At 36.4% G+C, this 23,998-nt stretch overlaps 1 long non-coding RNA gene across 1 annotated transcript in view; it reads right to left on the bottom strand.

Annotated features, from left to right (window-relative positions):
* Nucleotides 1-9,651: 9,651 nt before the first annotated feature.
* The window catches only part of LOC144455839 (uncharacterized), a 37,673-nt gene continuing 23,326 nt past the window's right edge, over nucleotides 9,652-23,998 (bottom strand). Inside the window, exon 2 of the long non-coding RNA XR_013484646.1 lies at nucleotides 9,652-10,401. This is a non-coding gene — a long non-coding RNA (uncharacterized LOC144455839). The remainder of the gene's footprint in view (nucleotides 10,402-23,998) is intronic.

The following is a 23,998-nucleotide window of genomic DNA, read 5'->3' as shown; positions in this document are numbered from 1 at the left end:
AATGATATAGTTTTCACTATCCACATAGCTCCAGGATGGGGTCCTATCCAATGTAGGATCTGCACAGGCCTTATCAAAGATATATAGTGGTGCCTTGTAAGAAGCAGGAATCCATTCCTTGTTGGTTGAATAGAATGTATTTCATTTTTGTGCATATTGCCACTAGGTATATGTTGCTTAAATAATATTCTAAAAATATGGCTTTATCCATTAAAAGTAGATTTTCTTGAAAATAATCTCAAGGAACTGAAATAGGCAGGGAAAGCATTTTGAATGGCTTAATTTTTGTAGTTGCTGTTCAGTTTTGTCTGATTCTTCCCAACTCTATGGACATACTATCCATGGGGTTTTCTGGCAAAGACACCAGAGTCATTTGCCATTTCTTTCTCTAATAGATTAAGGCAAACAGAGGTTAAGTGACCTCCTCAGGGTTACACAGCTAGTAAATGTCTAAGGCCTGATTTTAACTCAGGTCTTCCTGACTCTAGGCCCAGTGCTCTATCCACTGAGCCATGTAACACTAGCTGCTTAATTTTATCTAACACAAATAGGTTTAAGGGTCCAGCGTTATGGAATGAGGTTTGCTTTCAGACAGGATATCGCTATGATGAAAAGAGAAAACCAAAATTCATATGGGGCAATCTTTGTCCCATTGCTTTCTATTTTCTACATTAAAAAAAGTCGTGATTGGCGTAGAACCTCTATTCAAATACCATGTTGACTTTTTTCTGTTAGTCTATAAGTTTTTCCATTCTTGCCATCACCTTTCTTTATTTCTTTCCCTTTCCTCTCTCCCCACCCCCACACTTAACAGTGATTATAAGCACCTAACTTATGAAATTTAAATTCAAAAGAGTCAGAGCTGGTGCTCCATCAACCTGTAAACTGTACCACTTTAGGAAACAGGAAAATGCAGTGTTTGCATGACACATTTTTTACCCAAAAACAGTGAGGTATGGAAAAAAAGGAAAGAGACTGGTTAGCAGGAAAGGGTTTATTTTTGGATTTATTTTTAAGATCTTTTACTCTTAAATTAAAACCTCTTAGTTCTATGAAATTGGCAGCCATTTATGGCTGTTAAGAATGAAATGTAATAAAATGAAATCATAAAATTTTTAGAGCTGGAAGGGACCTAAGAGATCGTCTCAGGGAGTCCAACTCAGTCATTTGACAAATTAGGGGAAAAAAAGGCTCAGAGATGTGATCACTCATCCAAAGCTACATATGAGGTCAGTAGCAGCTAAGCAATTCAGGTGTAGTGGAAAGCAAGATTGATTTGGAGGTCAGAAGACCAGGGTTCAGATACTAACTCACTTTACCGATCTGTTCTTCATATTTCCCATCTGTAAAATGGGGATAATAATTCTTGTACTATCTCTCAACATGGCTACTGTAAAGGAAATAGTTTTGAAATTAAAAAAGAAAAACTATGTAAATGTGACCAATTAGGTCATTGCTAGTGACACAATGGATAGAGTGCCAGGCCTGGAGTCAAGAAGACCTGAGTTCAAATCTAGCCTCAGACACTTACTAGTTGCATGACTCTGAGCAAGTCACTTAACCCTGTTTGCCTCAGGTTACTCATCTGTAAAATGGACTAAAAAAAAAGGAAATGGCAAACCACTCTAGTATCTCTGCCAAGAAATCACCAATGAGGTCATGAAAAATCAGACCCAACTAAAATAACTAAACAATGACACAATTAGAAACCAGATTTTTTCAATACTATCTTATACTACTGTCTAGTAATAATAATAATAATACCTGATTAGCACACATAAAAGGCAGTACAGTATCCTTACACCATACTATTCATAGAGTGTCAAATTTTGAGTCAGTCGGGGAAATCAGGATTCAAATCCTGTCACTGGTCCCTTCTAGTTATGTGACCTCAGGCAACTAATTTGATTTTTCTAAGCCTCAATTTCTTCAGTTGTAAAATAGGCATAACCATACCTCACTGGGTAGTCTTAAGTATTATATAAAATATGTCATATAAAGTGCTTCAAAAACTCTGAAGCAACATAAAAATATCTATTATTGCTCTTATTAGAACAATTAATATTCAACACAGTTTGGCATTAGAGTCATCTAGAAGCATAAAATGCCATATTCAGAAGGGATCTCAATGGTCATACAGTCCATTTCCTTCTACACCGTACTGTTACATGGTCACATCTCTATTGATTGAATACCTATAGGAACATGTGACTCACTACTTTATAATACACATGGTTGCATTTGGGACAGCAATTATTTCTAGAAAGTACTTCTATTAAGACAAAAACCACTCCATTTCTATACAGATGTTATCAAAAATATTATCCTTCCCCCTAAACCCTCCCCACTCTTATTTTACCTAATACTGTAGAGGGTTACACCATCTTCCTAGTTTCTCAGGTTCAAAATCTAGGAGTAATCCTGGATTCTTCATTCTCTCCCATCCCCCACCAAATCCAACCTGTTGCCAAAGCTTGTTAATTTCACCTCTACAATACCTCTCAAATATGTCCCCTTCTCTTCTCTGATACTGCCACCCCTCTGATGCAGGCCTTCATCACCTCACACTTGGACTTGTGGGTCAGCCTGCCTCGAGTCACTCCAAACTGTCCTCCATCTTCCATTTAGTCACTGAAGTAATTTTCCTAAAAGTCAAATCTTATCATGTCAGTGCCCCCACCCCTACCCAATAAACTCCAGTGGCTTCTTATTGCCTCCAGGTGCAAATATAAAATTATCTCTTTGACATTCAAATTCCTTCATAACCAGATTCCTTATTTCCAGACTTTCCAGACTTCTTATACCTTAATCAAGTGGCATTGGCCTCCTGGCTGTGTCATGAACAAGATACTCCACGTCAGCATTGACCATTCTGTCGGGCTGTGCCCCATGCCTGGAATGCTCTCCCTCTCCAGTCTGAGTACTGACTTCCCTGGCTTCCTTTAAGTCCCAACTAAAATCCCACCTCCTACAGGAAGCCTTTCCCAGCCCCTCTTAATTCCAGTATTTTCCCTATATTATTTCCCATTTATCTTATATATGGCTTGCTTTGTACATATAGGTCTATATGTTATTTCCCCCATTAGATTTTGATCTCCTTGAGAGCTCACAAGGACTGTTTTTTGCCTCTTTCTGTATCTCCAGTGCTTAACACAATGCCTGATACATAATAGATACATGAAGGCTTATTGAATTGAATTGAAAAAATACAAAGTAACTACAAAGGCCTCATTATTTTTCAGCGTTTCTCAGAGGTGTTAAATCCCTTTAACCTTCTGCCCTTAGACGTGCATGATGGATTTTCCTCCCAACATTCTATCTTGATGACTGTGCACTTCTTCTCTATGCTCTCTGTGAAGATTCAAGGATTTTCACAATTTGAATCTAATTCATTTTCCCAGATTTGTTTCATATTATTCATCTTGACATATTCTGAGGTCTAGTGAAACTGCACTCTTTTTTTGATCCCCCATTTAATTTTATCCCCATCTCATTTCCTTGTCTTTCTCACTCTATGCTCCATACCGAGAGTGGGTTATCCTTCTATCTTGACTTAAAGACGTTCCTCCTCTCTTTCAAGTTGGTACCTTCTTCATGAAGCCATCCAGGACAGCCCAATGCAGCCAAAAATGATCTCTCCCACCTCTAATTTGTCATACTGGATTGGATTTCTCTGTTATATTTATCACACTTGGCACTGAAAGATAGTTATTTTTGCCCTTGTATTTCCTTCCTTATTAAAAAGTATACGTTCCTGAACACTAGGTCATAGTCACTTCAATTTTGGCATATCTTCAAATTAAGTACAGTGCTTCACACCTAGTAGATGCTTAATAAATGTCTATTGAATAAATGAATTAAACATAATTTTATACTGCTATGAACTTTTTTATAATTATTTTATTTATGGGAGACTTTCTCCCCAAAGATATTTAAAAATCCTTCAGGGAAAAACTCTATTTCATAATCCTGTCCCTAACAGCCCCTAGCACAGTGCTAGTGACATGGCGGGCAGTTAGTGAATACTTGCTGAATGAATTTTCCCCAGTGTGTTTAGACAGACGAGCATCAGATATAAACTTGTTAGAGCCTCCCCCTCTTCAGCTGCTGGCCCTTAGGAAGAAGTAGAAAAGATAAACCAGGTACTCAGGCAGAATCAAAGAAACAGGAGAAAATAAAAGACTGAGAATAGCTCAGGTCTCATCTCTTTCAAGATAGCAATCTGTTGTGCCAAGAATGTCCTATTTATTTTTTACTTTAAAATGTAACCCAGCAGTTCTCAAACTTTTTTTGATCTTGTGACCCTTTTATTCTCTTAAACATTATTGAGGCTACCTTTCCCTAAATTATGTTAGTACAATATTACTATAAAAAGTTTGAACCTCACAGACCCCCAAGGGTTCCAAGTCAAAATTTCAGTCCCTTCAACTGTTATGACAATCAAATGAGATAACATTTATAAAGGTTTAGTACAGTGCCTGGTACATGGTAGGTACTATATAAATGTTTATTCCCTTCCCCCTTCTCCATACTCTGCTTTAAAAACCACTGCTCTCTCAATGGGTAGGGGAGGGACTGAAGAGAGAGAAAGAATTTGGAAATAAATCTTTTAAAAAAAGAATGTTAATTTAAAAAAATGAATGAGAATTCGGAACAAAGCAAAAAACACTGCTCTAAACCAAGTCAGGAAAATGAAGCAGGGAGAGTTGGAATATGGAGAAAGACAGTCAGTGAGAGAGAATGAAATTCAGAACAATCTGGAGGTACTGGATCCAGACTGTATTAAATCAGTTCTATAGATCTGGGGACAGTGAGGAAAGATTTAAAACAAAGATAAAATTATTATGGAGGCAAGAAATAATTAATGGTTATATCAGTTAAGTAGTCATCATTCTTTTAACTAATAATAATAACAATGTTGCTGCTATTGATGCAACTACTGGTGATGATGATGATAGGTGGGGGGTGTAAAGCACTTACACACGGGGTAGTGAGTTATGTGGCATAAAACAGATTGACTGGAGTACTCACTTGAATTCGGGGCCAAATGATAGAGCTTGGAACCCTAGAATTCACAAGACAACTTTTAGGACTAAAAGATTTTCAAATCTTGTAGGACAGAATAACAGCAGAGGGGTGGCTTGAATCTTTAAATGGCTAGCCAGACATCCCACTATTAGACTTATAGTGGGCACTGAAACTAATTAGTAAATCCTCCTGTGTTATATATCCTTAACCTACAATCCCCATTGTAGGAAAGGGGAAGGAAAAAGAATCTGAAATAATGCCATCGATTTATGTGCATATTTCCAAGATAGGAATACCTAAGCATAGCTAGATAGAACAGGGTAGCATAGGTTGGTAGATAACTAGGAAAGAAGCATAGGATAATAAGATTACAAGGTAATAGATTTCAAAGATAAAAGACACCTTTGAGGTGTTAGAACCCAAATGCCTTATGTTATTAATGAAGAGACTGAGGCCCAGGGAAGTGAAATCTCTTGCCCAAGGTCACCCGGCTAGTAATTATTAGAGGATTTGAATTCAAATAATTTGACTCTTGAACCATTACCTGTTTTCTATTGTACCCCGGACAAATATTCAGAGAGACAAATAGATATTCAGATAAATAAAGAGATGTCACTGGACTGTCAGGAAATCTGAGTTTCTCCATTTTTTTTTAATACCATATTTCTGTTGTAGTTTTTTTTTATCTCTAAAATTCAATAATGAGGAGATTGAAAGACACTGAACAAAACCAGAAAAAAAAAAGGTCAATGACAGATGAGTGGTATAGGCAGAAATTTTGAAGATTTTTGGAAAAAAGAGAAATAATTTTAGAATACAGTGGTATGGGAAACTTGTTATAGGGGTGGGTGGGACTTGACCTAATTGTTGATACAATAACAAGAAAAAATAATAATAACAACAATAACAGAATTATATCTCTTTTAACTATATTGAAGAATTACCCATAAATATTATTAAAAGCTAATACTTAATTATAAATTTGTAATCACTATACATAGTATTTTATAGCCTACCAAGCACTACTCTTGAAACAATAACAATTTTATAGATAGAGAAATTGTTATCTAGGAAGGATAAGCAATAAAGTCCAGGGAAAAATACATATTTCATATTCCATGCCCACATACTCTTGCTATCATAAATTGCTATTACAGTATTTTATTTGAATATAGGCTTCCTTGAATAACATAGGTTGGTTACTTAGTGCATTGCTGCCTTTATGAATCCACATACACATACCTGACCAGTTATAAACTCATTTCTTAATGTCTGATTCCACACATCATAATGTTCAGTGGCCCTGATAGAGTACACTCCTTTTCCGAAGAGAAACATTAGAATTGAGAAGAGAAGGAATTCTTGAATTCATTTAAAATGAGTGTATATGTGTGTGTGTATGCGTGTGTGTGTGTGTGTGTGTGTGTATGTGTGTGTATAAACTGAGATTCTGAGATAGGAAGGGACTTGACTAAGGTCATATGGTTGGTTTATAGTGCCATTGAGATTAAACCAAAGCTTCCTGATGGGAATTTTTGGGTATCTATTAGTTGATATTCAATCTCTTAATTTCTAAAGAACCACAAAGTGCCAGGAAGTTATCTCAAAGCACTAACATCTCTTTATTTAAGAAGCTGTTTCATATGCCTTTACACAAAATGAAGTTCTAGCCATCTTTACCTTCCACAATCCTGACATTGAACTGGAAAGAAGGGAGTTTTCTGTGCAAATTATTTCCTCATAGCTTGGAAATTGAAGTCAAGGTATGATCCCACTTCCAACACTTATTGTGAAAATGACAGTGGATAAAGTCATTTTCTACAAGGTTTATAGGACAACAGTTCTCAGATCTAGAGCTGTAAGGAATCTTTTTGTTGTTGGGGCTGTTGTCATTCAGTTTCAGTTGTGTCCACCTCTGTGACCCCATTTAGGGTTTTTTTTGGCAAAAATATTGGAATGGTTCACCATTTCCTTCTCCAGGTCATTTTACAGTGAGGAAACAGAAGCAAACAGAATTAAGTGACTTGCCCAGAGTCACATAGCTAATAAGTGTATGAGGCCAGATTTAAAATCAGGAGGACCAGTCTTCCTGAATTCAGGCTGGCATTCTATACACTGCTCCACCTAGCTGCCCTAAGGGACATTACAGATAATTTATTATAGCTTCCACATTTTACAAATAAATAAACTGAGGCCAAGAGAGGATAAGTGGTGGCTTGCCCAATGTCACCTGGGTAGAATCATAGCTGGGATTTGAACTAACATCCTCTGACACACTACCCACTGTGATTTATACTGCGTTCTACTGTCTTTCCTAATGATACCTATTCAGTCTATCTTGGTGTTGATATGACAATCAAATTAGAATGTCTATGACGTACTAAGTAAAAATTTAAATGCTATGTGAATGCCAGATATTTTGTCATAATCATCATTTTAGAAAAATCATTCTTTTTATTTGATGGAAGTCAGATAAGAATGATCTTGGAACAAGTTGTTATAATTATTCTTTCATGTTTAATGTTCTGCAGGTTATTACATAGGTGGACAAAATCACTGTAGCTGAATGAAAGTTGTAAGCCTATTATCTTATTATTTTGATTGCTACTAATTCATTCAGTTCAAGAAATCTACTAAGCACCTGCTGTTAGAGGTACTTGGCTAGGTAGGTGTTGGATACAGAGAGGCAAACAACAACAACCACAAAAAAATGGTTTCTGACCCCAAGGAGTTAACATTCTATTGGTAGAAAATAATACATACATATGGAAGTAGACACAAAATATATATAGATGTAGCATAATGTTTTTCGGTGATGAGGGGGTCCTCAAGATGAGTGTTGAAGGGAGCTAGGAATTCTAAGGGGCAGATGCGAAAAGGGAGAGCATTTCAGGTGTGGGGAACAGACTTTGCAAAGACACAGACACATGAGATAGAATGTTATTATCAAGGAGGTTGGGTAGTACATCAGAAAGAGCCCTGGATTTGGAGCTAAAGGACCAGAAATTAAATCCCAGCTCTGTCACTTGCTACCTATGAAAACTGGGCAAGTTATTTAATCATGTTGGACCTCAAATTCCTCATCTATAAGTAGAGGGGGTTGGATTAGATGTTCTAGAAATAGTAATAATAGTAATGATAATGGTAATGATAATAATAAAAATAAATAGCATTTATATAGTGCTTTAAGGTTCACTAAGTGCCGAAAGGATCATTCATACCAGTTGACACTTTAAAAAAAAGATAGTTAAAACTTAAGGCTTATATATTTCTACTTCAAACTTTATAATTTTTTCCACATAGATGATGATGATGATGATAATGGTGATGATAAGTCCATACTATGGTGCCATTTCCATTTTTTTATATAAGTACCTCACTTAAGTTGGCACTTCTGATTGTACATTGTCATAAAAGGTATGAATGGTAATATTTCCAACTTGTCCTTTAGAGACTTCTTTGCATATTAACATGGTAATGGGTGAGAGGGATGGAAAAGGCGTCAATGAAGATGACGTCTATATGAGTCTAGTAAAGTATATGTCACAAAATCATCCAGACATGTAGGCAATGTTAGTATTACTATCCCCATTATAAAAAGGAGGAAATGAAATCTAGAATGCTTTGCAGCCTGAATATAAAGTAGATCTTTCCTTCACTATTTTGTCTACCCCATACCTTATTAAACTAGATGACTCATGATTTTCTCTATTTCTTTTTCTGTACCTTTGCTCAAAATATACCCAAGGCAAAGATAACCTCTCAATCACCTCCATCTGTTGAATACTTCACCATTCTCTAACAAACAACCACAATCTCTGAATAAAGTTGCCTATTTCCCCAACTGGAAGAAATTGGCACTTCACTTGAACTTACTTTCCTCTTTGTTTATATCTCCTTACAAACTTATCATACTCTAATGTATCTTATACCTGTCTGTGAGCATGTCTTATCATTTACCCTTCACCATACTAGACTTTAAGTTCCTGGAGGGCATGTGATATGTCTTATCATCCCTTTTCTCTCAGTCCTCAAACAAGGTATTGCACATAATAGAAACATAATCAGTGTGTCGAAATCAGGTCGATGATTTGTATGATACAGAGGTAACAAAATGGAGTTTCCATCTTTTTTTTTTAAAGTGTGTTTTCAGGCACGTACACAGTAAGCCAAAATACATGTTGGAGAACACCTAATTAGCAGGGCAATTCATCTTCTATACAAATTAAGCAAAAATGGGTTACATCAAGTTGGGGTTTAGCTCCTGGGATAGGAACCTGCCAACCTGCTACACAAACAGCAATTTCACCAGAGGAGCAGCTGTAAACCCACTAAAAAAGAAATCCCTAGTTCACAAACTATTGAGCAACCTGGGATCTGAGGCCAGGCATGTTGTCTTTGCAAAGCCTTCAAACTTGTTCCCAAATTTAAGCTGTATCTTAGCTTATAAAATCCCATGAGTTTAATTCAGAAAGGAGAATTGTATATGCTGCCTTAAAAACAAAGCAGTTTAAACCATATTTTCATGTTAACCCCATAAACTTCCCCCCCACCCACCCACCACAGCAATTTATTTGGGCAAAGATCAAATAATTGAGAGTTGGAAGGGACTAGAGATACTACTGAGTTCGGCCTTTTTATTTTACAGATGAGGAAACTGAGGCCCAAAGAGAGGGAATGATGATGTAAAGTGACATAGATAATACAGGGCAAAACCAAGATTAAAAATGAATTGCTTTGGCTTAAAATCCTGTGTTCCTACTTTGAAGTCCCAAGAATGTAAAATATCCAGAGAAATAAGTCATTTATGGATAGAAAACAAAAAGACTGTCACTGTGGGCATAAATACAGGCCAATAAAGAATAAAATGTAATTTCTGGAGGGTGGGAGTATGAATAGCTCCAGTATTTAAACCATCTCAGAGTCAGTGTGATTCCTAATAATTCTTCTTTAGCATGGAAGAAAGGGGATTTTCTTTCTTTCCTTCATCATCATCATTCCCCCCCCCCCTTTTTTTTGCTTGCTTCAGTCATACTACTAATTATTTAGTGGTCTTTCAAACCTTTTGTAATCTCTACTGGAGAAAGCCCTGAAAGATATTAATTCTTAGCCATGTGTCGCATAAATGGAGGCCATTCTGCTATACTTAATGACAAGGCTGAGGCAGCAAGATGTCATTTGCTTTTCTCTCGGTTTTTAAATTGCTTTCTAAATGAACTACAGCTGTGAGGGCCAGGTGCTGTGATCCCTTTAGAAAGATCAGGAAATGATGAAATCCAAAATTTCAAAGTGTGATGGATGTCAGCTCCCGATTTGGTGTGTGTGAGGTCACCCCCATGCACCTGGTCCTATCTCCACAGCAGAATCACTTCTCTGTGGAAAAAAAAAAAGCGAGAAAGCGAGCGTGAGAGATGCACATGTCTAATGCGAGAGTAACAATAAGAGAAACAGTTTATAATTATCCCTTTGTTTTCTCCTCGGCTGGATGGGGATGGCGAAAATAGGCTGCTTCTTCCTCCTTTTTCCTTATAGGTAGCTCCCCTGAATAAAAATCCAAGTTTTCACTAATAGAAAAGTTGGCTTGTTGGCAATTTGGCCAGCTACTATAAAGGGAATGCTATGGGGGAAGAGGGGGAAGAGAGTTTATTGAGGTTGTCTTAATTAAAACACATACATAATTACCACAGCTACAAGGTCAAGGATCTTATTTGCTAAGATGTGCTATGGACCAACTCCAATGCTGAGTCAGGCCTGGACCTGGAAGGGGGTTAATACTATATCACCGAGGGCAAAATCTTTCTTTGTAATACCTCAAACAAATCACGTGGCATTCGATGTCTGAGGGAACATAGAGATCATTCCGTCTGCATCCACATTTTACACATGGGAAAACTGGAGCCCAGCAAGTTTTGATTACTTTTACAATCATAGTATTTTGATCTACAATGGAGGTTTTAGAGAATAACCATTAAGCTCAATCTCTACATTTTACCCTTGAAGAAACTGAAGCTAATAATGATGAGGAGGAGGAGGACAATAATAACAGCAATAATAACAATACCTAGCTTTTATAAAGCATTTTAAGGTTTAAAAACTACTCCACAATGTGATCTCATTTGCTCCCCAAAACCTTGTGTCATGGGTGCTTTCATGTTATAGCTAAGGAAACTGATGTTGAGGAAGGTCAAGTGATTTTTCCCAGTTCACACAGCTAGTAAAGGATTGATGCAGGATTTGAATTCAGGTCTTTCTGACTCCAAGACCGATGCTTTTCCTCACTGCGCCACCAAGTTGTTCCTAAGTGAAATCAAGTCACTTGTTCAAGGACACGCAGGCAATAAGAGTACATTTTTAAGCCTTGTCTTTTGGACTCTAAATTCTGCACCTATGCATTTTATCACTTGAGCTGATGTTACATAGCTTTTGCAGCAAAGCCAGGACTCAAAGTTAGGGTTTCCTAAGTCACAGTTCAGCACCCCACCCAGTATGCACATTAATTGCCATGACAAATATGGGACACAATATTGTTTTGTTCATTCTTCTTTTTTTTCCTTGTTAAATGGGTGTTATTTGGAAAAGTGGGCTGGGCAGGGGGGTGGGGCACTAGAGTCATCAGAAAGCAACAGCACCACACAACAGCACAGCATAGAGCTCTAGGATCTCAGCCTCTTCCTGGACCGTGAGGGATGGCCTGGAGTGTTAGGGCATACCCACGTGTTTTTTTTCATTCTTTATTAGACATTTCTTTTGCTTGTTTTCATTCTGTAGGTGATTGATTTTTGCATCTATAGTTTACATAATGAATAGGCAGCCAGTCTTGAAGATAATAAGACCCAGATTTGAGTCATGCTTCTATCACATGATACCTGTGTGGCTCTGGGCAAGTCACTTAACGTTTCAGTGGTGTTGTTCAGCCATTTTTTAATTGTGCCTGACTCTTCATGACTACATTTGGGGTTTTCTTGGCAAAGATTCTGGAATGATTTGCCATTTCCTCGTCCAGTTCTTTTTACAGATGAAGAAACTGGGGCAAACAGGGTTAAGTGATTTGCCCAGGATCACACAGCTAGTAAATATCTGAGACCAGATATGAACTCAGGAAGATGAGTCTTACTGACTACAGGCCTAGAGCTCTATCTAGCAGCACCTAGCTGACCTTTCAGCAGTATAGGAAACTGTAAAATTTGTAGAGAAAGAGCTGACTTTAATTGGTAGAGTGGATTTCCTCACCTGAAAGTTTCCTACACTGATGAAATCATTGTCCAGTTTTTATTTTGTCCCAATCTGATTGATATTGCTTCAAATATCTGCTAAGTGACCTGGAGGATGAATTCAGAAATGAACTATATTGTCTTAGGGAAGTTACTACTCACCAGGATCAATACAAGTCATTTCAAGATGTTCATTCACCTATAAACCTGTTGATGTAGTTACTTTACCATCACAGACAGTAGCCCATTTACATTTCCTCATCTGTGATTTGTACCATACTTTTAAATGAATAATTCACCAAGGAGCTACACAGTGTAGTGTAGGCCTTCTTTTCATTTTTTTTTCAAAATTACATGAATATGTGGAATACTTAGGCTGTTATCAGTCATTCATGCTTGCATTAGATGATAGGCATACTTATTTTTCCAATCACAAATAGTCTTAGTCGTGTCTTTTCTGGCACTTCCAACATCGGTGGCCTCATGTTTCAGCTTACCCCACCACGTTATTTACTTCTTACATTTTTATTTAAAGTTTTGAATTCCAAATTCCATCCTTCTCTTCCTTCCTCTCTTTCCCTCTCCTTGAAATGGTAAGCAATCAGATATAGGTTATACACATGCAATTATGTAAAACGATTCCACGACAGTCATTTTGTACAAGAAGACTCTAATAAAAGAAAAAAAGTCAAAGAAAAAAGTGAAAAATAGCATGTTTCAGTCTATATTCAAACAATATCAGTTCTTTCTCTGAAGGAGGATGGTATACTTCATCATCAGTCCTGTGGGATTACCTTGAATCATTGTATTGCTGAGAATAGCTAAGTCACTCATAGTTCCTCATGGAATAATATTGCTGCAACGATGTACAACATTCTCCGGGTTCTATTCATTTCAACATACACCAGTTCATGTAAGTTTTTTCCAGGTTTTTCTAAAATCATCCTGCTTGTCATTTGTAATAGCAGAGTAACATTCCATCACAATCATATGCCACAACTTGTTTAGCCATTCCGCAATTAATAGACATCCCTTTGATTTGCAATTCTTACCTACTACAAAAAGAGCTGCTATGATATTTTTGTACAAATGGGTCCTTTCTCTTTTTGGGAGATTTTGGATGTCTTTGGAATATGGACCTAGCAGTGGCATTGCTGTATGAAAGGGCATGCACAGTTTTATAACCTTTGGACATTGTTACAACTTGTTCTCCAGAATAGTTGGATCAGTTCACAACTCCCCCAACAATGCATTAGTGTCTCAGTTTTCCCACATCCTCTCCAACATCCAACATTTTCCTTTTTTACTATCAAATTAGCCAATCTGATAGGTGTGAGATGGTATCTAAGAGTTGCTTTAATTTGCATTTCTCTAATCAATAGGGATTTAGAGCATTTTTTCATATGACTATAAATAGCTTTAATTTCTTCCTCTGAAAACTGCCTGTTCATATCCTTTGACCATTTATCAATTGGGAAATGACTTGTATTCTTACAAATTTGAATTAGTTATATATATATATAAATTTAAATTATCTCTGTTGGATCTATTTTCTAGGTCAGTTGTTTTCCCAATGAGAAATTTCACATTTTATTCTACTTTTTTTACTTTTTTATTTTATTTTATCATATCTTGATGTGTTATAGAGTCATCAGCTTTCACTTGCTCAATTGTAATTTTTAAGGAATTGATTTCTTCAGTGAGCTTTTGTACTTCATTTTTCATTTGGCCAATTCTATTTTTAGGGAGTTCTCTTCCTTGGTCATTTTTTGTATTTGTTTCCATGCTATTGATTCTTTTTTCATGATTCTTTTGCCTTACTCTCATTTCTTTCCCCAATTTTTCTTCTACTTCTCTAATTTGCTTTTTAAAATCCTTTTTAAGCTCTTCCAGGAATTCTTTTCAGGACTGAGACCAAATTACATTTTTCTTGGAGTCTTCACATGTAGTCATTTTGATACTATTGTCCTCTTCTAAGTTTATGCCTTGATTCTCCCTGTCACCATAGTAACTTTCTATAATCCAGTTCTGTTTGTTTGTTTGTTTTGTTTTGTTTTTGCTCACTTTTTTCTGCTTTTTTTGTGACTTGCTGTTTTTACATGAGAGTTGGTCTCTGGTCCTGCAATGTCCCAAGTTTTTTGTGCTAGATCTCAGGGTTTCACTGCTAGCTTTCACCTGGGCTCCAGGGCTTAGCTGCTATCTTTCACTGGAGCTTAGGTTACCCTTCTGCCTTTTAGTAGGAGGTGAGCGAGTTGGGGCTTCCCTGTTGGCCTCCCTTGGGTGTGGGGTTTAGCTGCTGCCCTGCCCCAAGGGTAGGGCCCTGATGCTAGGTTGCTATGAAAACAAGGTCTCTCTGTGGGTAGGCCCCAGAGTCAGAGGCTTTGCTATTGGCTACCCCAGGAGCAGGTTTCATTACTGTTCTGCAATGAGGTCAAAGCCTTGTTGATAGATTGTGCTGGGGGTAGGATTGCTGGGGTGTGGCCTTGCAGTGCTGCATAGACTGTTCACTTCTAAGGGACTGCTGGCTTGCAGAAGGGCAGGATCTGGCTGGTAGATTGCCTCAGGCTTGAAGCCTTGCTGTAGGCCCCCTGCTATGAGGCTGGCAGCTGCTGCTGCTCTTAGACCAAGCTCCCCTCCCACCCTAGTGAGACAGACTTTTCCTGTAGTGTTGGTAAGTCATTTCCCTGCTCTTAGATTAATCCTGAGGTTGTTTTCTAGTTGTTTGGGAGGAGAATTTCAGAGAGTTTGCAGAGTTCCTTCATCACTCTGCCATCTTGGCACCAGAAGTTCGCCATGTTATTTTTCATTATATTTTTGGGTTGTCTATAAATGTGATTTTTCCAAAGCTATAGAGTTTCATTAGAACACACGGACATTTGTTATCAGCACCTAGGAGACAGACTTTTGCACCAGCAGGCAGATTTAGATCCGTAAAAACACTGGACAATTAATTCATAACAAGGGTACATTCTAACTCCAACATGAGTCTTTTTTCTGTGACCCCTTCAATGACCTGTCCATCTTTGAACTGCCTATAACAATGAATGTTTGTAATACTCTTTTATCCCTCACCTTGTACTGACTTATATTCAGACAAATTTTAAAACTTAAAATGTACAGTCCCACCAATCAGAGGTAAGTTTTGTGAAGGCTTACTCAGTAACTACGTGGTCATGGGTAAGTTGTTTTATCTCTTTGAGTGTCCTCCTTATTTGTAAAACTGAGGAAAAAAAATATACAACATATTTCACAAAATTGTTTTAAGGAAAGTACTTGGTAGATTGTAAAATATTTCAAAATATGACTTTTGATTATAATAATGGAGATTATGATTATGATGCTTCTGGCAGGAAGTAACTTCTATTTAAAAAATAATTTTATTGATTTATTTTGTTTTATATTATTTACATTTCCCAGTATATGAGTAAGTCTTTACAAAAAAAAAACCATATAGTTTAGTAAAACTAACTAAAAGATTAAAAAAAAGTTATGCAATGTTCTACACCTGCCTCCACCCTCCTCTGTAAGTATCTTCTATTTCTTCTTTGGAGCTAAGCCTGATCATAATAATTTTGAGTCCTTCAATTTTTATTGTTTTAATGCCATTCTTTTTATTTACATTGTGAGTTACTGTGTTTGTTGCTTTCCTTGTTTTGCTTAATTCAGTTTATATCAGTTCTTATAGGTCTTTCCATATTTCTTTGTATTATCGTATTCAACATTATTTTTTCCACAAACAAGGTAATCTTCCATTGCATTCAAGTAATCTTCAAACTATTTAACCATTCCCCTTATTGCGTAAATTTAAATTCTATAAATTGTTTGTTAGGTAGTAGAGTGAATAGAGTACTGGACCTAGCATAATAAAAACCTGAGTTCAAATCCTGCCTCAGATCCTTTCTTGCTGTGTAACCCCAGATAAATTATTTAAGCTCTATCTGCTTAAGTTTCTTCATCTGTAAAATGTGGTTATCATTGTACCTACCTTAAAGTGCTCTGTAAATGTTAGTTGTTTTCATCATATGTATGCATGTATGCATAAAATCCAATTTGATCCTCACTAAAAGCTTTCAAGGTAAGTATTAAAGGTATTATTATCACCATTGAGGAAACAGTGAGTAAACTGGCTGAAATATATTAATTGATTTGTCTGTAGTCATGCTGTTAGTAAGTGTTGGAGACAATATTTGAATACAGGTCCCTCCAAGTTCCAAATTCAGCATTCTAATCACTATACCATGCTATCTCTCAGGTAGGATGGTCTAATAAGTATTCCAAGAGCTCTGTCTATTTGACTATAAAGATAAATTTTTGGCACCTGTGACTTATGGGATGATGGTTGGATACTCATATTTTCATTAGCATTTCTCATTGTAAATTACTCAGCACTCACAGTGTCATATGTGGAACTACAGATTATCACCGGTCTTGGAGGACTTACTTGGCAAACAGGTAAATATATATTTTCTAGGATGACATTTTTTAGTACTTTAAAAATATATACATTTATATCTGAACTTCCAACTTTATAAGAACAATCTATTCTGATAAATCTTTCTTTTACTCCATCCAAGGACTATATTATTAAAAAAAAAAATCTTATCTATAATGTAGCCTCATTGAGCAGAGTTTAAAAATTCCCTTTATCATGGTTTCAATAATTTCTGTTTAGTCTTGTTTTGCTTTGATCAAATCTTTTTTTTTTTTATTGGATGAGGAACAGTAATGTACATAGGAAACAAAAAAAACTACCTAAAGTAATCAAAATGAGACAGTCGTGGTATGATCTTAGAACCAAATTCTGAGCTGTCAATAAAGAAGCACTAAGAGATCTAGAATTCATCGTACGCTATCCCCTAATGATAGATCCTTGATATACTGCTACAGGAGTGCTAATAGCCAAAACTAATGAATAACATTGGCAATGAAACTTCATTGTTCCCTTGTCTTTAAAAAAAAAGTGATTCATCCACACTTGTAATATTGTGAAGAATCCTGAGAATCATGTTCACGACCCAGTAAAGTGGAAAAAGGCAGGAGAATTACGAGACCTAGTGTTGGGGACTATCAGACACCTATTGTGTTTGGCCTTGGTCACAACACATGTGAAGGATCCCTTTCACTTCTGGATATGGTATTTTAGGAATGACATTGAGAAGATGTAGAGTGTATCAGGACGATAAAAAGGCCAAAAGATCATGCCAGGTGAAGATTGGTTGAAGCAATTGGAGACGTTTAGTCTGGAGAACAGAAGACAGCAGAAACAACAATTGTAGTTGCCTTTAAGTATTTTTAAGGCTATAACATTGAATAGGAATTGAAACCAATCTACTTGGCTATGCAGTGAAGAATTAGGATCAGTGTATAGAACTTACGCAAAAGTGTGCTTGGTTCTCTATGCAAGGGAAAACAAGAACAGTAATAAATACAAAACTTCTCCACTTTGCAGCTCTGTAGAATGGACTGCCACAGATGGTAGTGGGTTCCCTCTAACTCAGGTAATAGTTGGATGATAACAATGTCGAGAGGTTTCTTATTTGGTTATGGATTACAGGGATGGGGAACCTGGGAACTTAAGGCCACGTGTGGCCCTCGAGGTCCATAAACAAAGCTCTTTGACTGAATCCAAACTTCACAGAATAAATCCCTTTAATAAAAGGATTTGTTCTGTAAAACTTGTACTCGGTCAAAAGGCCATAGCCAGGGACCTAAAAGGCCACATGTGGCCCCACCGCTGCATTAGACTACATGGGCGGAGAGGTACTTTCTCAGGATTAGAAAGTTGTAGGTTTGGACTGAAAGAGGTCATCAGGTCCTCTACTTGATTTTATAGATGGCAAATGAGGACACAGAGAGTAAATGACTTTCCTATGGTCATAAGGTTATTGTCTAAGAATGGTTTTTGAACCCAGATCTTCCTAACTCCAAATGAAGTCCATAATCTCCAGCAAAATAGTGTCTTTCTATTCTGACATTCTTAGATTCTCTCATTCTATAATAAAAAGCCAAAATGATCTACAAGGAAAAACACATCATTTTATAAGAACAGACTAAAAGAAAACAACTACCTAAGAATTCTTTCTCCTCTTCCATAATAAGCATTATCATTGTCTGTTTATGTGTCAAATACTCCTCCTAGACTCTAAGCTCTGTGCAAAGACTTGTAAAATATATATACACGTATACAATTATACACACACACACACACACATATTTTCCTTCAATATTCAGATAATGCCCTATGCAGAGTGAAATAGTACTGATGATGAAGATGATATTGGTAAAATAATGGTAACCATAATTGGCTTTTATGTAGCTCTTTAAGGTTTGCAAAGCACTCCACAAATATCTCGTTTTATCTTCACTATAACCCTGGAAGGTAAGTGCCAGTATTATTTCAGTTTCACAGATGAGAGATCTGAGTCAGGGAGCAATTAAATGATTTGCCCAGGATCACATAGCTTGTAAGTACCTGAGCCCGGTTTGATTTGAACTTAGGTCTTCCTGTCTTTAAGACCAGATTTTATATACTGAACCACCTTGCTGTTGACACATAAGAAATGTTGGATAAACTGTCATTATGGAAATAAATTAATCACAGAAATAGCTCACAACAACCAAACCTATTCTAACTTTATGAAGTATTTTACAAACCTTCATGCATTGTTTTTTCAGAAAATCTTTGTTGAACTAGTTTGCCCAATGGGGAGGTTCCATCACATGGTCAGCATGCACTGAGGCTGAGTGCCTAGGCTTCTATTGATGGAGAGATAAGCAAATTGCAAGGCAGCTTCTTCTCTTTTCATTCAGCCTTAATCATTCAAGATCTCCCTCATATTGTGTCGATGCCTACCTCTCTGTAAGTTCCATTCCTTTGATCCAAGTTTTGTCTTCTGGAATTAGAGAGTATAAGTTGGGTTCTTTTTCCATCACATTTTTACATTCAGTAAAAATGTTCCCCATTGAAGTCTTTTATTTTCCAGGCTGATTTTCCCCAAATATTCAACCACCACTGATATGCCATAGTAGCCAGAATTGTCACCCTTCTTGAAGTGTTGTAGTTTGTCAATGTCCATTTTTTATTTTTTATGAGATGATATTAAAAGTCACCACAATTCTCCTGAGCCAGTGCACAGTACACACTATCTAAACATCACATTATGTGGTCTGATAGAAAGAACAAGAGACTGAACATCAGTCAACCAGTCAACTTGAGTCCCAGATCTGACAAGTATTAGCAATATATTTGTAAGTGAGTCACTTCATGTGCTTCAGCTTCAGTTTCTGGAAAATGATGATAATAATCCTTATAGTATTTAACTCCAAGCATGGTTTTAAGGGAGAAAAAAAAAGCTTTTAAAAACTTAAAATGCTGTACAACTAGGACCTATCAGTTTTTTTGATGTGGATGCCATGGTTATTTCCTATAATTATATTATTTAAGTTCCAGGCCAGAACTAGTAATAATAAATGGACATTGCAAAGAGGATTAACGTTGGAAAAACAATACCAAAAACAAAACAAAAATCCGCCTCTGTAACAAAACTGTAGGCATTAACAAGTGGAATGGGCTGCTTTAAAAGGCAGTTGGCTTCTCTTTGGCTGTTCAAGCAGTAACTGGATGACAGTTTGTTGGGTATGATTTGTGGGAATTCCCTTGGTCAGTGGTAGTTAGATGATTTCTGAGGGTCCTTCCAATTGTGAAATTCAGTGATTCTATTTTATGCAAGAAGATGCTTTTTTTTTCTTAATAAATCAGCTGTTTTACTTTGCTAAGTGACATTGAACTTGAAGTCCACTAAAACCCTTAGATCATTTTCACGGGAATGCTAATAAGTGGCAAGCCATATGTTTCTGAATTTTTAAAAATCAGATATTTATTTTCTCTGTTAAATATATTAATTTCATCATATTATTCCAACTTCATGAAATCTCTGAAATTCTTGGTTATTTTATCAGCACACTTGATATCCCTCCAAGTCATAGTTATCAGAGAATTTGATGAACATCCTTTTTTTGCATTTATCATGAGCTGTGATTAAAAGTGCTAAACTACACTCAAGAATTAATGATGCTGAAAGGTAGCAAGTTGTAGCAGAAAAAAGAGGGCCTTGGAATCAAGAGAGACTTGGATTTAAATGATGCCTCTAATATTTATTAGTTGTGTGCCTATGGATAAGTCCCCTTATCTTCTCTGTTCCTCTATTTTCTCAATTACAAAAATGAGGATAGTAATGTCTATAGTAATCATGCTGCAGGATTTTTTGTGAAAATAAAATGAGATTATGTATGTAGAATATAAAACTTAAAAACACTACATAAATGTCAGCATATTTTCTCTCTTCCTGACTACTAGTATCTAACATCTGGCATTTGAGTGACAGATGATATTCATTCATTTACTCACTAATTTATTCCACAAACATTTATTCAGCATATACCATAAGTAATATACTGCACTAAGCATATCAACAAATCTATCAACAATCATTTATTCAGTTAACAGATACTATTTTCAAGGAATTTACAACCTAATGGGGAATTGGTCTGGATAGTGAGAGTCATGTACACAAATAACAATACAAAGGAATTTGAGATAAATGCATGGGAGAGTCCAGACAAATGGATGAGATCACAGTTAATGGGGAGAGGAGAGTGAAATCAAGTTAGGTTTCATTGAAGAAGTGGCACTTGAGTTGATCTTTTTTATATAATATTTTCCCCCAATTATATGTAAAAACAATTTTTAACATTTTTTAAAGTTTTGCATTCCAAATTCTTCCCCTCCCACCTTCTCCTTGCCCCTCCCTGAGAGAATAAGCAATCTGATACGGGTTATATGTGTGCAATAATGTAAAACATACATCCTTTTCAGTTATTTTGTGGAAGAAAACTCAAATAAAAAAGAAGGAAGGAAAGAAAGTGAAAAATAGTATGCTTTAGTCTATATTCAGATTACAGCAGTTCTTCCTCTGGAGGTGGATAGCGTTTTTCATCATGAGACCTTTGGGTTTGTCTTGGATCATTGTATGGCTGAGAATAGCTAAGCCCTTTATAATTCTTCATCAAACAATATTATTGTTACGGTGTACAATATCCTCCTAGTTCTGCTCACTTTGCTCTGCATCAGTGCATGTAAGCCTTTCCAGGTTCTTCTGAAATCATTCTGCTCACCATTTCTTATAGCATAATAATATTCCATTACAATCACATAGCAAAACTTATTTAGCCATTCCCCAATTGATGGATATCCCCTCGATTTCCGATTCTTGGCCACCACAAAAAGATGTGCAATAAATATTCTTGTAAAATAGGTCCTTTTTCCTTTTTTTAATCTCTCTGAGATACAGACTCAGTATCAATATTGCTAGATCAAAAGATATGCACAGTTTTATAGCCCTTTAGATATAATTCCAAATTGTTCTGCAAAATAGTTGTATCAGTTCACAACTCCACCAAGAGCGCATTAGTGCCCCAGTATTCTTATATCCCTTCCAACGTTTATCATCTTCTTTTTCTGTCATTTTAGCCAATCTGATAGATATGAGGCACCTCAGAGTTGTTTTAATTTGCCTTTCTCTAATCAACAGTAATTTAGAGCATTTTTTTCTATATGACTACAGATAGCTTTTATTTCTTTGTCTGAAAGCCACGTGTTCATAGCATTTGACTATTTGTCAGTTGGGGAATGAATTATATTCTTATAAATTTGACTCATTTCTTTATATATTTGAGAAATGAGATCTTTAACAAAGATAATTGCTATAAAGTGCCCCCCCCCAGCTTTCTGCTTTCCTTTTAATTTTGACTGCATTGGTTTTGATTGTGCAAAACCTTTTTAATTTAATATAATCAAAATTAGCCATTTACATTTTGAAATGCTCTCTATCTCTTGTTTGATCCTAAATTTTTCCTTTCTCCATAAATCTGATAGGTAAACTATTCCATTCTCCCCTAATTTGCCAATGGTATTATCCTTTGTGTCTAAAGCATGTACCTATTTTGACCCCATCTTGGTATATGGTGTGAGAAATTTGTTCTATACCTAGTTTCTGATAAACTACTTTCCACTTTTCCCAGTAGTTTTTTTTTTACCCAAGTAGTGAGATTTTGTCCCAATAGCTTAGATTTTGGGGTTTATCAAACACTAAATTACTGTGGTCATTTACTATTGTGTATCTGAGGTGATCCTTAAAGGAAAAGGGTGATTTCAAGAGATGGTTACAATGGAAGCAATCCATTCCAGGAGTAGTCAATGTAACTGAAGAGAAGAACAAGAATGGAACTCCAAGATTTCAATTTGGGTTAGATATAGAGTATATAAAAGGGCTGAAAATTTGGATGAAGTCAGACTGTGATGTCTTTTAATGCCTGTATCAGTAGTTTAAACATTATGGGGAAAGGAATGGAGAGTCACTGAAGATTTCTGGGTAGAAGATTGAAACAAATACATTCAAAAGATTGATCAAGCAGTAATACAAAGGAGAGATCAAAAAGAATGGGTAGGCCAAGAGATTAAGTACGGGTTAAGATATGTGTGTGGGGTGGCACCATACGTATGGTGGAAGGGCCTCTGGTTTAGAATCAAGAAGTCTAGGTTTCAGTCACAGAATCACAGAATCTTAGAGTTGTAAGGCACCTTAGGAGCTGTCTAATCTGACTTATATCTGAATATGTGTTCACTTGTCTCTCCTGGTTCCAGTGATGGAGATTCTACTACCTCTCAAAAAGGTCCATTTCATTGGGGGTAGCTCCACTTGTTAGAAAACATGTACTTACATTGTGCCAGGATCTGCCTTTCTGATACTTCTACTCATTGTAACTGTATACACACTCTGGAAGCAATCAGAAAAGATCTCATATCTATTCTCCATGAAAACTCTATTGGAACATTGACATCTACTCTCTCCATTAACTTCTCTTCTTTCAAGGTTCACATCTCAAAACAAAATGGTCCAGTTTTCAGGCTTCTCATCATGAAGTTGCCTTTCTCTCTCTCTCTCTTTTTTATTTTTTGTCAATTCCATCCCTTGTTAATTATAAGCACAATACTCTATCTGAATCAGAATTCAAGCAGAATACAGTATGGTGACATTGTCTCCCCATTCTGAATTTCAGTGCCTTGCCACCTATGACCCTTCTTTAGACAAGGCAGACTTAAAAATGGATGACTCTCAATAATCCTTAAGCAAATAAGGACAGGGTCTTATGTAATGATAAAGCAAATATGAATTGCCATTATTATGACACAAATTGGAGATTTGTGATTTTTCCTGGGTAGTAGTTAGGGAAAACTATGGGCAGCTTTTTATTGATCTGAAAAGCACTGATAGGGGCCCTAAATGTTGATAATTGTAATACCTGAGTCATTTTAGGCAGGGTTGTATGAATGATAGAGCTGGAAGTAATCTATATGAACTCCTACTCTGACAAGTTTTGAAGAAAGAACTTTGTAAACCTTAAAGCACTAGAGAAATGAATTAGTGGGCACAATGCATAATGGGCTAGATCTCAATTCATCTTCTGACATTTGCCAGCTGTTTTTCTCAATTTCTTTGTCTGTAAAATGGGAATAATAAGAGCATCTGTCTTTTAGGGTTGTTGAGAGGATGAAATGAGATTGTATTAATAAAGTGCTTTGCAAACATTGAGATGTTATAGTTATAAATGCTAGCTATTATTATGGAAATACGAGTGGTTATTATTAGGACCCATCTAGGCCAATAACCTGTCTCCCAGTGATATCTTACCCATCCTGG

Source organism: Phascolarctos cinereus, unplaced genomic scaffold (assembly GCF_003287225.1).
Source record: "Phascolarctos cinereus isolate Bilbo 61053 unplaced genomic scaffold, phaCin_HiC Scaffold_2;HRSCAF=192, whole genome shotgun sequence".
Taxonomy (NCBI): Eukaryota; Metazoa; Chordata; class Mammalia; order Diprotodontia; family Phascolarctidae; genus Phascolarctos; species Phascolarctos cinereus.
This window is presented reverse-complemented; position numbering and strand designations above follow the sequence as displayed.